Source organism: Octodon degus, unplaced genomic scaffold (genome assembly GCF_000260255.1).
Source record: "Octodon degus isolate 3935 unplaced genomic scaffold, OctDeg1.0 scaffold00140, whole genome shotgun sequence".
NCBI lineage: Eukaryota > Metazoa > Chordata > Mammalia > Rodentia > Octodontidae > Octodon > Octodon degus.
Genome location: NW_004524716.1, coordinates 3,309,798 through 3,322,202, shown reverse-complemented (window position 1 = coordinate 3,322,202; position 12,405 = coordinate 3,309,798). Strand labels below are relative to the sequence as shown.

The window sequence follows — 12,405 nt, the reverse complement described above, 5'->3', positions numbered from 1 at the left end:
TTTTTTTTTGTAGAACCGGGGATTGAACTCAGACCCTTATGCTTGCCAGGCAAGTGCTTATTCTACTGAGCCATCTCCCCGGCCCTAACATTTTTTTTTTTTTCATATTAGTTTTTGAACATATTATTGAATGTTACCTCTTGAGACAGGGTCTCAATTATAGTTCAGGATGGCCTTGAACTCACTATGTAGGCCAGGCTGTCCTCGAACTCATGGTGATACTCTTGTCTCAGCCTCCAGAATGCTGGGATTACCAGCATGCATCACAATTCACAGCTGCCAGCATAGTTATATATTAATATTGACATTTTTATCCCATAAGCACACCTACAGAAGAAGCCAAATTCTTATCTAACAAGTATTTTTAAAGGAGTTTTTATTTTACAGTTTTAATTTTTATTAGTATATGTTTGCAATATATACAATGATTACATTCACTGTGTGTTTAGGCACATGTACATAATACATCTTAATTGTTTTTATTTATTTAAACTTTATTTTATTTTATTTTGAAGAGTAAAAACAAAAGCAAAAACAACAAACGGTAACATGCAACAATACATATGTTATAGATTTGCAAGACAAGAACAGCAAATTAACAATGGTTGTTATATTGCCTATTTTTATTGTCAAATCTGGAAGATGAGGGAAAGGAGAAAAGATAGGGAAAAAGGAAGGGGGGAAATAAATCAAATATATATACAGGATGGCTCAGATGCTTATACTAATAATTTCCATTGTTTTTTTAAATAGCAGTTAATGTTTAGAATTTTCTTTTATTTTTTAGAATTTTTACTTTGACTAACTCTGTATGCTGATATCTGTGATCTAGGCAACGACATCAAGGACAGTAATTTTAGTTCTTTTTGCATCCCCTTTCCCTACCCTCTTGCGGGGTTTTAAGAAGCCAAGAAAAAAATAAGACCAGTGTTAATAAAAGTTTATCGATCAATCCATCAATTGATCAGTATCTATTTGTCAAGTTTAGTTAAGGCTCAGGGAATATTTTGGGGCTCTGTGAAGAGCCCCATAGCACCTCCATTTTTTTTCTTCTACCAGCTGTATCATCTGCCAAGCTGGTTCATGATCTGGCTTGACCATGTGGCTTTTCTTGAAAGCCTGGGCACATTTTCCTTTAGTAACCTTCCTTTTGGCAAAACACATGTTGGTTGATTGCTATATTCCAGGATCCAACAATCCTTCTCGGGAAGCCGGGAGTTATAAGGCTCTTTTTTGAAGTCCTGGATGACCTTGCAGGGCAAGGCCAAATATTGGATGTCTTCTTAGCCCTGGTTTCTTTCTTTCTTTCTTTCTTTCTTTCTTTCTTTCTTTCTTTCTTTCTTTTTTTTCTTGTCTTTTTGAGACAGGGCTCGCTATGCAGTTCAGGCTGATCTTGAGCTCGCTTTGTAACTCAGGCTGGTCTTGAACTCTCAATGATCCTCTTGCTTCAGCCTCCCAAGGGCTGGGATTACAGCCTTTATACACACATGTATTTATGAAAACATTTAATAGACCACACTCCGTCTTCCTGTTATTGTCTTAAGCTTTGGTCAACAAACCTCAGTTGTTGAAATCCAAAGTCAGTTACAAAGTCTTGAAATGAAAGCAATGGATATTAATCCTAACCACTATAATTCTTTTTGGATGTCATATTTTGAAATATGAAGTATGACTAAAGAACAGCTCCCTCTTGTTAATATGGTCAATCTTAGATATCAGGGTCGTAGTCTATCTGTCCTATAGGTGATGGCCTACCATAATAACATACAGCTTAGGCTGTCTTTTAGAAGTTATATTTCTGAAGAATGTTATCAGATTGAAGTTATCACTTTTTACAAGGAAAACATAAACTAACAGTAACTAGAGCAAACCTGGCATGGTAGCACATGACCAACCCCAACACTCAGGAGGCTGAAGCAAGAGGATAACCATGAGTTCAAGGCCAGCCGGAACTACATAGTAAGACACAGTCTCGAAAGAAAGAAAGGAAGAAAGAGAAAATCTTACTGCTGTACACACAAAAGACTATTTAACAAACTTTTAAATTATAGGCAATGTAATGATATATAATAATTTTTTCATAACTTTTTTTGGGTGGAACCCAATAAGACTTGGAGGAACCACTTGTGGAAGAAATTGAAGCAAATTGCCTCAGGCAGTGACTTTTTTCAGCCAGAGTTTTATCCAGTAGTTTTTCAGGCCCAAGGGCTTCCCATGTAGGGGAATGTTTTGGAGGGTGGGGCCTTTTTGAGACAAGGTCTCATTTTGTAGTTCAGGCTGAATTTGAACTCACTATATGCCCAGGCTGCCTTTGGACGTATAGTGATCCTCCTAGCTCAGTCTCACACATGCCAGGATTACGGGCATATGCCACTGCACAGCACCTAGGGGAATTTTTGTATTTCTTTTTAAATATAAATGTAGAATTATGTATTAGAAATTTAGCACTTAGTGTAAGAAAATCTTAAACTTTTATACACACGTATATTTATGAAAACATTTAATAAACCAAAATTTGTTACCTTTTTATAAGATTTAAGAGGTCAAGAATACTTGATTTTTTTTTTTTTTTTCCTTAGACAATTCTTGCTATGTATTTCAGGCTGGCCTTGAACTCACAGCAATCATCTTGCCTGAGCCTCCTGAGTGCGGAATTACCTGTGTGCACCACCATGCCCGAAAGGTCAGGAACAGATAACTTGGATGTTGTTATGAATATTTAAACAATAATTCTACTTTTTTTTTTTTTTTTTTTGGCCAGCTCATTCTACCCTGAGGGCGGAGATGGTGCAACATGTGGTGTGGGGGATCAAACTTCCATCCCCTGCTCATTGCCTGGGCTGAATTCATGTTCTATAAAACCGAAGAATGAATTTTAGGAACAATGGAATTAAAAGCAGAACCTATTTATTGGGGAAAAGAAAGCTCCTGTATGAGAGAGGGACAAAAGTGGGAACTGAGTGGGTTGCCCCAGGAAGCTGTCTCTTTCAGGTATTTTTTTTATAGAATAAAACCATGTGGTGAGGCACATCTCAGGTGGAAAACATGGGAACTCACTAGGTGGGCATGAGGTGGGACAGAACGATGTCAACCAATAAGATTATAAGCAGAATTGGGAAAGCAAACCACGTAGCAAGTGGGCATGAATACAGAACAAAGGCTTTTCTTGTAGGGGGTTGGGTCAGTGACTCTTCCAGGCATCCTCAAGGTGAGAGACCTATTCAGAATAGCAATCCCTGACGTCTGTCTTTAGGGAGGTATGCATTTGTTTGATCTCTTGTTTGAGCTCTGGCCCACAGCAGGAGTGCCTCTTTCCCAAAATTGCAAAGTCATCTTGTCTTCCATATTGTCTGCTGGAGGTTCTAGCCCTGTCTAGCTGCCTATAATATTTATACCTAACTCAGCTGCCTGCAGCAAAATTCCTAGGGGATAGTCAGGAAGCACCAGCATAAGGGTGGTAATTAATATTTGCTGAGAACCTATCATTGAGGTTATGTTGTGGATCGCTACAAATGGATCTGAATTAAATTTGTCATTGGGAAGGCTGTCATCTAAAATATTCTTACCTGAAAAATTTTGAAGCTAGAATTCTTACATAATGTAGAATAAATCAATTTCTGATATAGTCAATTCTATAATCTTGAAATGCTGAAAGTTTAATGGTAATTATATCGAATGTTTCCAAATCAAAATCCTCTCTCATATTTTAGTTTTACCAGTCATAAGTGCACAGAATAATGTTAATTAACACTAAAATAACTGTTCATATTATCTCTTCATTTTAATGCTTTCTTTTATGCTTTTCAGGCTGAACACAGTAGATCAAGTTTCACTTTTTTTTTTTTTTTTTAGTTTTAACTTTAACTTGATAAAACACTTAAATGTGCTTGCCAAGTGAAAAATGAGTTTCCTAAAGGTTAATGCCTTAATGCTTTTAATAACTATTAGCACCACCTCTGTGTTTTGTCAAAATGATACATGTTTCATTCTGGCAGGAGCCAGAGGAAGTGCTAACAAAGAGTTACTTGATTTATTTAAAAACAAGAAAAAGCAAACATCCCCCTCCAGAGATAAAATTTAAAATACCCATTCAAAACTCTGGCATTAATGTAAAGAAAAGCATCAAATAGTCATAAACATTATGCTAAAAATGTTATTTTTAATCCTTGCGATTAGAGCCTGAGCAGATCTGTCAATTCCCCATTACATAAAACAGACCGATAATGCCAAAAACAAGGTAAGAAAAGGGAAACACTGCACAAGTCATACACACACACACACACACACACACACACACACTCTTTTTGGGGGTTCAGGCTGGTCTTGTACTTTTTTTTTTTTAAAGACCATCTTGCTACGTAGTTCAGGCTGGCCTTGACCTTACTTTGTAGCTGAGGCTGGCCCTGGACGCACGGTGATGCTCCTGCCTCAGTCTCCTGAGTGCTGGGATTATAGGTGCGCACCGCACAGCTGACATCCATCATATGACTTAAAAAACCAATTTTTATTTTTATTATTACATGTTTGTAAAACATAATTATATTCATTGTGGAGAGTTGATACATGTACACAGCACTTTTTTTTGGGGGGGGGGCGCGTTGCTGGGAATCAAACTCAAGACCATGGGCTGTGGGCAAGTACTATACCACTGAGCTATATCCCAGCTCCAGCTTTTATCTTTATCAAGTTAATGGTCATAAACATAGATTGATTAACAGTCAGAAACAGAAAACATTTAAAACAAGTATATTGAATCAAAGTACACTTTTATATACATTGGCATATTGTATTACAACTTTTTTCTTTCATTTTTTCCTGTTGTCTCTTTTATTTTTCACTTTATTTTTCTATTTAATTTCTCATACCAGAGAAACCATGTGATATTTAAGCTTCTGTCTGATTTATGATCTCAAGTGCACACATTTTCCTACCAATGACGCAAGTTTATCCTCTATGGCAGAGTAGTACCCTGCTGTGCATAAAGACTATTTTCTTTATCCATTCATTTGTTGATGGACATATGTGCTGCTTAAGACAAATCATATATAATGTTATCATATGCCAAAATATGCTTGATTGATGATAACAATAAATAATATAACAACTATTGTTAACTTTCTATTTTGTTCTCTCTTTTTTTCTTTTTTGGTGGAACCCGGGGATTGAGCTCAGGCCCTTGCGTTTGCCAGGGAAGCGCTTCTTCTTCTGAGCCATCTCCTTGGCCCCAATTTTCTATTTTGGTTTTGAAATTCTGTACCATTTTTATTGTTGTAAATTGCTTTGTTTTTGTCTTTGTTCTTGTGTGTTTTTTTTTTTTTTCCTCCCTAAAATGAAAAACATACTTACGGCAAAAGGGGACATAATGAAAAAAGATGGATAGATGTGGGAAGCCATTAACTGGTATCCATTTTATAATGTGTCAGCCATTTTCTTAAGTTTCTATTCCCCTGCTGAGTTAAGTTTCTGGTCCTTCCCACCTTGCCCATTCCCTGTGCGTGATATGCCCCAGGGGTGGGCCCTTCCTCGGTTGCCTAGATACCTGCTGACCCCAAGAGCCGAGACTTCCTCATTCCCACACTCCCTATATATACCTAGCACCTCCCCTGAATAAGCGAGACTTGATCAGAATCTTGTCTTGTCTCCATTCTTTGTGTCTCCTGTTCCTTCTCATCCCCACTCCCCCTCTAGGGTCCTCATTGACTAACCCACGGGTCAGGACATATAGAGTATTCTGCATTTTAAAGTACATTCAGAGTTGAAAGTGGTGCAGCATGCCTGTCATCCCAGCACTTATGGCAGGAGGATAGCCATGAGTTCGAGGTCAGCCTGAATTACACAGTAACACCCTATCTCAACACCCCTCCAAAAAGTTCGTTTACATAATATATCTGAGGTGTGTTGTCAAATTTGTCATTGGAAGGGCTGTTGTCTTTTTTGTTTGTTCATTTTTGTATTTAGTGTAGAGTCTACAGGGTCTCACTACACAGATCAGACTTGTAGTGATCCTCCTGTTTTCAGCTTCCCAAGTGCTGGGATCACAGGTGCGCCCCGCTAGCCCCAGTTTCAATCGCTGTCTCAGTGCGCTCCAGGGGCCGGCACTCCAGGCTGGGGATGGAACCTCCGAACCTTCAACCCCTGCAACTGCCTAAGCAGGTGCTTTAATCCACTGTTTTCTGACCGGCCCTAAAATTGGATGAGAATTTTTTTGGGCTAACTCAGGCTGCTTTAAGGGCAGGTCTTGTGCAGTTGTGGAGCTGGGGATTGAACTGTGTTCCCCTACACCTGCCTGAGTTTGTCCAAGCAGGCACTTTAAACAACTGAGCTAACCCACAAGCTTCCTATTGTGTAAAGTATTCTAATTTGAAAATTCTTGAATCAAATTCTTATGTAATGTATAATAAACCAATTCCTGATATAATCAATTCTATAATCTTGACATGCTGAAGGCTAAATGGCAATTATATTGAATGTATCTAAATCAATTTCCTCTCTCATATCTTAGTTTTTATCAGTCATAAGTGCACAGAAATATAGTAACACTAAAATAACTATTTACATTATCTATTTTAGTGTTTTCTTCTTGTTTGGTCCTAAGAAACAAACTCAGGACCTTGTACTTGCCAGGCAGGCACTTGTGCCATTGACCTATATCCCCAGCCCCTAATGCTTTCTTTTTAAAATAACATGTATCCTTTTTAGGAGGAATGAAATGGACTAATTTTTCACTCTATTTTTTAGTTTTAACTTTAGCTTGATGAAGTAATGTGTTTGCCAAGTGAAAAATGGGTACTAGAATTATACACAATGAAACGCCAATTTTTCATCAATTTTGCTTGGTTATTTAGTTTATACAAAGGTAAGTCATGTAGTCATTTAAATTAGTTTATTCTCCCTCCTTTCCTTCCTCCTTTTGCTCTCTTTTGTTCCTTCCTCCATTCCTCTGTTCCTCGCCCACTACATATATACATTGCTACTTTGGGAATGACAACATTTTTTTCCCAGAAAATTTTGACTCATGTTAAAAAATTAGTATTATTTTCCAAATTCTCTAAAGAGGAAAATTGTACGTAACTAAGACTACTTTAGAAAAATTTCCTGTCTTTGAAATTGGATTGTTGTGAGATTTAATTTAATGGTGATTTTACTAAAAAATTGTTTTGTTAATTTTTGCATTTTAAAAAAATTTTTGTCAGCGAAGGGTATTCCATTGTCATTTAAATATTGTAGGTGCATGAATTCTGCAAAATATTCCAATATAGTCCAGTAGTCCACAATAGTAGTGGGTTTTCCGTAGGACTGGCAGTGATATCATGTCTGCATCTCCTACAATGAATAACCACTAAAGCAACAATAGGCAATGTATTAATTATTGAAATTGCCCTACTAATCGGTTTTGAAACCGTTTCATTGCTATTTGTTTCTCAATAAAATTATTTAAAAAAATTTTAGGGGCTGGTGAGAAAACTCAGTGGACTAAGTGCCTTCTTAGGCAAGTGCAGCGGCCAGGGTTCAATCCTCAGGGTGCCATGCTGGCCCAGCCCCCCGGGGTGTGCTGAGCCAGCAGTTGAGACTGGGCGTGGTGGTGAGCACCTATAATCCCAGCTTTTGGGAGGCTGAAAGTAGGAGGATCACTACAAGTCCAATCTCTGAAGTAAGACCCTGTACTAAATACATAAAATAATAATAATAAATTTATTAGTACGTTTGCAGTAGATAATGATTATATTCATCGTGGGAATTGGTACATGTACATAACACACTTCACTTCTTTTTTTCCTTTTATCTCCACGCCCACTAATATGATTTTTTAATTAAATGTGTAATTTTCTATGAAAGATAACTAGAAACATTTCAGAAAATATTAATGCTAATTAGAAGCCACAAATTTTGGAACCATCCCTTTATAAACTAATGATAATCACCAAGATGTAGAAAAAATAATGAAGTTATCAATAAAAATACCCTTGCATTTTTAACTGTTAAAAGCAAACTTCCTCCTCAACATTTTCAGTAGGTGGAAGTAGCCCTGCCATTTTTTATTCTGAAAACTCTGTAGTGCCTTAATGTACCAGATCCAGTACAAAGATGAAGAAATATACCACCTTTGGGCTCACCAAACACTTACTAATTAGGTTTTCCTTGTATATAAGTCATTATAGTAAGAACCAGGGAGATAAGTAAAATGATTTCTGTATGTAAGATCTACTTGGCTAATGGGTTAGATAAATGTGAATGAAAACTATTGCAGCCCCATGTCAGAAAGCACTGGTAGACGCACACACAAACTTTCAATTACTAGTGTTCAGTTGTCTCTTGCAAACTGAGAATAAATGAACCTTCAATTCAAAAATAGAAAGTTTAAGATAATTTTTATTTATTTTAATGTATTTGGTACAGGGTCTCACAATGCAGCTTGGACTTATAGTGATCCTCCTGTTTTCAGCCTTCCCAGCGCTGGGATTACAGACATGCGCCGCCACCATGCAGGGTCTCAGTGACTGGCTCAGTGCACCCAGGGACGTGGCCAGTGGGGCATGAGGTGCTGGGGAATGAACTCTGGTCCCTGGGCTTGTCTAACTAGGGGCTTAGTCCGCTGAGCTATCTCACTGGCCCATGGATTTTTTTTTTTTAATCAGACATACCAAGATTTGAGGGAGGCACATCTCATGCATAAGCATAAACACCCAATTGTTACAATTATGAACTGAAGGGTCTAAGATAATGCTTTTTTTTTTTTTTTTTTTTTTTGCGGAACCAGGTATTGAACTCAGGCCCTTGCGCTTGCCAGGGAAGCACTTATTCCACTGAGCCATCTCCCCAGCCCCAAGATAATGCTTTTTTAGCCAAGTATTCTTGGATGCTAGAGATAGCTCAGTTGGTTAGGATAGCAGCCATCCATTCTTTCTTACTCATTCCTTCATTCATCCAGAAAATACTAGGTTATAAGCCGTGCCCCATGGGCACTGGGAACCCAGTAGCAAAGGAGATAGAGAACAAGAGTCTAATTAACAGTAATGAGAAAAAGATCATGGATTTGATGTTCAGTCACAGATTGGAGCCATTGATTGATCCATAACTGTAGACTGGCCCCTTTAGCAGGCAAAACGCAATTGTGAACTAGCAAAGTAGCTCAAAGGAAATGCTTATTTGGCCGTCAGTCACTAGTAGCATGCATATGCAAAGCACACATCTGATTCTATGTGTTCTGAATAGCATGTGAACAGTTTTCCTTATCCTGTAAAATTAATATTCTCAATTTTGTAAAACATGAAATCTTGCTGAGAAAGGATTACAGTAGTGAGACGTGTTCTTCCAAATCACTTAAAATTTTGTGGCATTTTCATCAAATCCTAGTAAGTAAACTTTTATAATTGGCCATTTAAATCTAATTTTGTTTGTAGGTGCACAAATTGATAATTTTGCTTGTGCCATCTCATAAGGAATATGTTGTAGGTTGAGTTTGCACGAGGGAAACAATACAGGGCACACATTTTATAGGATTATTTTATAATAGTCACCCAAAGGATAATATACAAAGAGTGTGCAGGAAATCTGTCCCCACACTAAAGACCAAAAATCTAGCTGAGGGGCTGGATCCCACAGCAGTGTCCCCCATGAGCCCAGCTGAAGACCCAGATAGAGTCCATAACAGTGCCCCCACAGTCCAACTGGAGGTCAAGAGCCCACAACAATGGCAAGCTTGTGTCAAGGATCTGTGCTGAGAAAGCCCAAAGGTCAGTGGTGGAAATTAGCAAGTCTGTGCCAGCAGGCTGAGGGATCTGCGCTGGAGCCAGGAAATAATACTTAAAGTAAAAACCAGAGCTTCCCTTGAAAAGTACCAGAGCCATCCTCAGCAAGAGTGAGGTCCTGAGATCCTCTGATGATAATAAACTAGGATGGCCAGCACAACAGGCTTCTCCAGGACATTGAACAGTGCACCAGCTTCCCCTCCAGAGCCAGGAAGTGATGCTCAAATTGAGGACAAGAGCTCTCTCAACGGGAGCCACAGCCACTCTCAGAATCAACAAGATCCAGATCTCCTTCAACAGTGAGAACAGCCGAATTCCTCAGGAAAGCCAGCACAACAAACTCCTCCAGGAAAACTAACAGCTCACTCCAGCCTCCCTGCAGCTTCTTCAGTTCTGCCTCTTCGGCTGCAGGCAACAGTCCTCAGCTGGGCTTCTGACACCCAGCACCATGCTGGCGCAGTTCAGCTGGGTGTGACAAGTTGACCACCCATTGTCAGTCCACTGCAGAATATAGCTAAAATTAAAAAATAAATGTTAAACTATCTCTCACGTAGTAGTTAATGAAAATTAACTAAAAACAAATGTCTGTAAGTGTAGCTTTATTAAATAACAAATAAATATTAAATAGGAATGGTTTTATTGTACAGATAAGTAGTTGAAAATTCAGCTTTTCATGTCAGCAGATAAAAACCACTGTTTAAATAATTACTCTTGCATGAAACAATTCTGATAGACGCCAGCTAGACTCTTTTCCAAGAAAAATGCTAAAGGTCTCTAGATAGTCTTTATAATAAATGGAAAACAACAACAAAATGAATAGAATACTCCTGTAATTACTAGAAGTAGCTTTTAAGGGCTGCTGCTTCACCCAGATCTTATTCTTTGTTTAAATTTTTGTGTGACAAGCATTTTATAAATGACAGAAGAGGTGGTTTGTTTCATTAACGAGGCTGATAATGGTTAATTACTAAAGTGAAGCAAACAGTTCAAACCAGATTAAGAAAGAAAAGCCAATTATGTAGAAATGATCCAGCTGTATTTAATATGATTTCCTTTCACTAACAAAAACATCAAGCATATTTTGAAACACTTGAGAAAAAAAATCCCAAGTAAATCACTTAACTTTTGGCTGTAATTCTTACTGTTTTGTTTAGTGTTAAAAGCCAGATTTTTGGTTTTCAAATTCAGTGAAGAGGGCTGGTGAAATAGCTCAGCAGACTAAGCTTCTGCTTTATTTTTTATTTTTATTTTTTTTTTCTTTTCAAAGTTAAAATGGAATAAGGATTTGTTTTTTGTTTTGTTTTGTTTTGTTTTTTGCTCTGAATGCCCTCAGGCGTGGTTTGGCTGGCTGGAGTGTTGTGGGGATCGAACTCCAGCAACCTGAGGCTGACAGCTTTGTGGAAGCAGCCACTTAAAGAACTGAGCTATGGCCAGGCCCCCTAAGCTTCTGCTTTAGCAAGTGCAGGGGCCAGGGTTTGATCCCCGGCACCCTATGCTGTGCCGGCCCCACTCCAGGGTGCGCTGAACCGGCAAGAGTCTGGGCATGGTGGCGAAAGTGTTATCCCAGCGCTGGAGGGGCTGAAAACACAGGGATCACTTCGAGTCCAATCTGCGTAGTGAGACCCTGTACCAATACACACACACACACACACACACACACACACAATTTAGTAAAGAAGCCTCAAAACACAAAGTATAGTTCACTTGATCTGATCATAAGTTGAAAGTACACACTTTACATCCTGAGTTACAAGCAAGTTCAAAACCAGCCTGGACTACATAATGAGACCTTATCTCATATAACAACAACAAAAAGAAGACATTCTTTTTGGTTGCTTAATATGAAGTTTATCCACACAACATGGCTTCATTTTTAAAAATTTAAGTGAGATTTATATCATATAAAATTAACTTTTTAAAACCAAGTGTGGTGACATAGGTCTATAATCTTAGCATTCTGGGAGATTGAGGCAGGAGGATCACAGGTCTGAGCCTGTCCTGGGCAACTTGATGAGACCTTATCTTTAAAAAATGCAGGGACGTGCTGAGTGGGGATATCACTCAGGCTTTGGGCTTAATTTCCAGTGAAACAAACAACCAGAAACAGAAGACTGTCTCAACATAAGTACTTTAATGGCATTTAGAATATTCACAATGTTGGCCAGCCATATAGCTCAGTGGATTAAAGTGCCTGCAAACAGGCGCTGGGTTTTGATCCCCCGGCCTGCCTGCCAGCCCTGCGCCCCGGGGCGTGCTGAGAAAGCAATTGAGACTGGGCATGGTGGTGCACACCTGTAATCCCAGCTCTTGGGAGGCTGTAAACAGGTGGATCACTATGAGTCTAATCTAGTAGTGAGACCCTGAACACCCTGTAGACCCTAAAAATACAAAAAAAAAAAAAGGATATTCACAATGTGATACAGTTACCACTTCTGTCTAGTTCCAAAATATTTCAGCCCTCCTAAGGAAAAAGCATATCAAGCTATCACTTCCTAATCTCTCCAACCTTAGCTCCTGGCAACTACCAGGCCTATTATGGGTATTTCATATAAGTAGAATCCTAAAGCATGTGACACTGGTGTCTAGCTTCTGTCCCTCAACACGTTTTTTAGGTTCCTTCTCATGGCAACATGTACCAGGAGTACTTCATTTGCTG

The 12,405-nt window shown here is 38.6% G+C and overlaps 1 pseudogene; it reads right to left on the bottom strand.

Moving 5' to 3' along the window:
• Positions 1-8,630: 8,630 nt before the first annotated feature.
• LOC111812750 lies at positions 8,631-8,713 on the bottom strand (annotated as a pseudogene).
• Between the last annotated feature and the right edge of the window lie 3,692 nt (positions 8,714-12,405).